Source organism: Pipistrellus kuhlii, unplaced genomic scaffold (genome assembly GCF_014108245.1).
Source record: "Pipistrellus kuhlii isolate mPipKuh1 unplaced genomic scaffold, mPipKuh1.p scaffold_m20_p_13, whole genome shotgun sequence".
NCBI lineage: Eukaryota > Metazoa > Chordata > Mammalia > Chiroptera > Vespertilionidae > Pipistrellus > Pipistrellus kuhlii.
Window position 1 is genome coordinate 50,301,461 of NW_023425438.1, and position 4,842 is coordinate 50,306,302.

Genomic DNA, 4,842 nt, shown 5'->3' on the forward strand with positions numbered 1-4,842 from the left:
CCTATGATCTTGATGCAAATCGCAGCTCAACCTCTTTACCACCCATGGGTCCTGGACAACTTTCTCAAACCCCAAGCATTGCTGTCCAGCCAACTCCATGGGCTGTGGAGGTGGGCACCCCAGGCCCTGCTGCACAGTATGGCTGTGCAGATTAAATAAGAAGAGAAGACAGAAAGCTGGGGGGGGGTGGCCAGGATTGTGGGGAGGGGAGCTCTCTGTGTGCAGCCAGATCCATGGGTCCCACATCTATGAGCCCATAGGCTCAGCAGCCTCAGCACTTATGAGACCCCTGATGTGTGTTTAACACCAAGTGAGACAAACAGCTGTGGTTGTAGCTGTCACAAGGGAATGTGCACTGAATGGGGAATTATTCCAGAGGGATGTCAGATGCTGGAAGATGCCCTTTTGGGTGAGTAGACATAAGTCACTTCCTGGAGCATGGAGTCCCTGAGGATGGGCTGGAGGCAGATACTCCTGACCCTTCCCCACCAGTCTTGGGCCTTGGGTCATCCAGTGCTGGGTGCCCTAGGTGGACAGAGAATGAATCCCATGAACTCCAAGACTTAGGCAAACCCTCAGCTTCCTGAGCTTCCGTGCTGCAAGCTCCACTTCAGGACAGGAAAGGTCTGTGCAGAGCTCCCTGCCCTGTCCTACCTGGAGGGCTGAGGGTGAGAACAATGACAGGAATGACACTGAATCCTCAGAAGAATATGTGAGCTGGTGGAAGTTACCCACTTTCAGAGGATGGAATGGGTCACGGAGGTCAGGCCCAGGCTTAGGTCAATCACACCGAGTGAGCATTGCAGTTGGGAGGCATCCAGAATCAGAGCATGCTGGAGTCAGTGTGGCACTGGTACCAGCTGATTTGGGTCAGATGTCCAGGGTGTGAGGTCAGGAGTGGTGGGGAAGTGGGATGAGGTGAGCATGAGCTCAATGACTCTGCCATCCACCCTGGTGGAATCAGTCCTCCAGGTTTGCCTCTATGATGTTCTACCTCTGAAGATCCAGGAAGGGGCTGTACAAGAAGGAGAGTGAGCCTGTCTGGGGAATGCTCCGTGGTCAGAGCAGAAGGTGTTTGTGCTCCCCACTTGAAGCCTCAAAGTCAAGAGAGGGAGGCTTTCTTCCTCCAGCCCCATCTCCTGTGTCCACAGAACCTAAAACCCTTTCTTAGACGTGATGAGCAGGAGGGCCTGGGGGAGCTGAGTGTAGGATGCACATTGGCGTAGGTATTGCCCAAAGGAGATCCTGGGAGGTGATCAAGAGGGGTTCCTGCAGATGAGGGAGGAAGCAATTGAGTGGAGGCCCTTAGGCACCAGGGCTATTCCACATGAAACCCGAGGTGGTCAGGTGGCTGAGAGTGGGAGGCTTTCAGGAGAGGGTCAGTGGGCACCTGAGAGAAGGGGCTGATCCCACCCTCACCCTGTTTGCCCAGTGTGTTCCCTTCCTGGGAGAATACCTGACTCTTCTGCACAGGATGGAAAAGAGCATGAAGGATGATATGGAGGTTGGTAACTGGGGCCTGAGCTGGGGTGACCAGGATTCACCTTGGGGAACAGAAAGCCCCATAGTGAGTCCCTATTGAGTTCTAAGCACAGTCTCTCCTTGGAGCTGGAGCGGCAGGCTCATCATAGCCATCGGTTACACCTCCTCTGGAGCCAGAACCTGGCCTTGATCCAAGTTCTGTCTTTTCCAGTTTCCCAACCCCTCCTGGGTCTTGGTGGTACTGTAACATGCAAAACATGGGCACAAGGGTTTCTTTTTGATGGACCTTAGATGTCTGCCTTTTAGGGGAAGTCAGATCAAATGAGGAAAAAAAAAAAAAAAAAAAAAAGAAAGAAAAGAAAAGAAAACCCGAGCTGCTGGGCACCTCCTGAGGAGCAGGGTGGGGAGTGAGAATCAGAGACACTCTGACCAGCACACGTAGGGGCTTCACCTCCTGCATCTTCCATTTATTGGGAGATTTTGATAACGGAAGAGGGAGAACCCTCCATTTGATGGCTGAGGGCATGGGAGTGGCATCAAAGATAACCTTCTATAAGAAGGGCTGTTGATGGCCATCTCTGAGCATAGGAAGGGTCTGGGTGGAATTAGGTGGAAGCAGGATGCCCCTGTGTTCAAAGATTGAGAGCTGTGCCCCTGCTCCACTCTGCACTCCCACTGAGGCTGTATCTGCATAATCTCCTTCCCTCTGGCCCCAGGTGGATAAAATACTGCAGGAAATAGTGGTGCTGCAGGAGGCTGCCCAGAAGTATAAAATACAACCTGAGAACAACTTCCAGGCCTGGTTCTGGGCCCTTAAGCGGCTCAGTGAGCATGGGGGGTGAGGCCGGGCAGGAGTTGGGTAAGAGCAGGAGTGGACGCTTTCTGCTGGTCAGTCCAGAGAACAATTGTCCATGGCTCCCTGATCTCGCCCAGACCTTGCTGTGTAGCAATTCCTGGGGCTCCTGACACTGGGAGGGACAGCAGAGGTCTGGGAGCTCACAGGTGCCACTCTGTCCTGCAGTTACATCCGGTCCTGCCAGGTGGAGCCACCATCCTAGGAAAGTATTCTGGACCTTAGAGACTCAATGTGAACTATACCTATTTCTCTCTCTCTCTCTCTCTCTCTCTCTCTCTCTCTCTCTCTCTCTCTCTCTCTCTCTATATATATATATATATATGTATATATATATATATGTATATATATATGTATATATATGTATATATATGTATATATGTATATATATATATATATAGTTATAATCCCATGTAAATATACCCTTAACAGTAGTTATAAATACATTTTTATTACATTTATGTTTTGTAAAATATTTACCAATATTAAAATTATTTCTGCAAAATGATATCTTCCAGTATATTTTTTCCTGCTTTATGATAAATTATATAACTTGGCCATAGTTAATGGATTTAAAATTATTTTCTTCTCTAATTTATGAATAACTCTTTGATGATAACTGTTGTTTCGGTAACTCTGAACATTTATTGAATTCACTTTAAATCATTTCCTGCAAATAAAATTTGTTTCAAAAAAGCACATTTGATATTTTAGTAAGTATGCATTTTGAATCATTTCATTAAATGTCCTTGCAATATTGATTGGGAACTCTTCAGCTTAGTAGATTGGGTTAAGAGGAATTCATTCCCTGGCCCCTTTCTGAGGTCTGTGTTGAGCACCTCCTATGGGCCAGGCACTAGAAGCACAGTGCTCAACCCAACAGAATGTCCTGATGGCATGTTTGTATGAAAGAGTCAAAGCAGCCAGCACATGCATACAGTGAAATCAGAATGCATGCTCTGAACAAAAAGTAAAGCAGAGAAAGAGATAAAAGCTTAAGAGGTAATGTTGTGTGTAGGATGTTGTGAAGGTTTGTGGGATGGAGGTGATAGTTGAGGCTGCTTTGGGCATATGCATAGATGACCAGCAACGTGGAAACATCCCAGCTGAGCCTCCACTTTGGGCTCTGGTTGCAAAGTGCTCTAGGTAACTCCTGATCTGAGGGAGAATGGGTATCCAGCCTCATTCTTCACTGAAGGGAGGACAGAGCACCCAGCCCCTAGCCTGTCCAGACCCCTTACCATGAATTAACCTTTCATTGTGGTACCTATGGTGAAGACTTAGTAATTACAGGCCTGGGAATTACACAGGGCCACACAACAAGATATTTAGGAGGTAAGAAGAGAGAAAGGAGAAAAGAGAAGAACTAGAGAAAAAGGTGAAATAAGGTAAGAAATGGAATGTGCACGACTAAAAGCAGGAAAACAAAAATGTAAAGTTAAGGTAAATGGAACTTGTAAAGCATTTCATACTAACAATGAAAATGTTTAACAGCTGAAACAATGTAGGGAGTTGTGACTTTTCATAGCACATTAAAATAGTTGTTTTTCTTAAACTATTTAAGAATGAGATGTTAAAGAGAAGAAAAATGTAAACATGAAGGCACTAAGTAGCAAGAAGATGCCCTCACATTCAGCAAATAGAAAAATGGCGAGATGAGGTTGAATACAGTGGAAATAGGAATCAATGTAAAATAGTAGAGAGCAAGGCCATTCACAGTTCTCTAATCTTGCTGAGAAACAAAAAAAGCAAAATAGACCAATATAGAGAGAAGAAAAGGTATGTGGGGATGAGACAGGAAACAAAAAGATGTTTGTGCTCTGTTAATCTTCTGATACATATGTCCAATTAATTGAGTGTATCTGTCTCTGAATCGCTTGTCTTGCCACAATGCAATTTGATGGCCCTGCATGGGATTTTTTTTTTCTACAAGTACTATTTGGTTGAGAAACTATTACCCAACAGTTAGGGAAAACGTAACCTGCTTGTCTTTCCAGGAAGATTATTGGGGACAAACATCTTTATCCCCATCTTCAATGCTTAATACACAGATAATTGATAACTTTAGACCAATATTTAATCTTTACAATAAAAAATTGGACTAGATACTATTTTCATTTCAAAAGTAGGTTTTTTCATTATAAAAATAAGTCATGATTATAGGTAGGAAAGAGCAAGAATTAAAATAAGTGAAAATCACCCACATACTAAATTGAAAATAAGTATTCATACTTTTATATATCTTTTCAGATATTCTAAACATATGTAAATATACACTCCACAATTTAAAAGAATGTTATATTTCTGTTTGCTAATATGTCTACATCTAATGTGAAAAATATTTCTTCCTGGCCGGTATGGCAAGGTAATTATGTTCCTGGGAAAAGCCAGGTTGGTTCCAAGCTGCCCAACACTGTGTCCAATAATTCAGAAGGTTGAATCATATTAGACGACTACTGGGAAGGCTAGCCACCTAGAAGACCGAGCTCTTACAAGCATCAAATCCG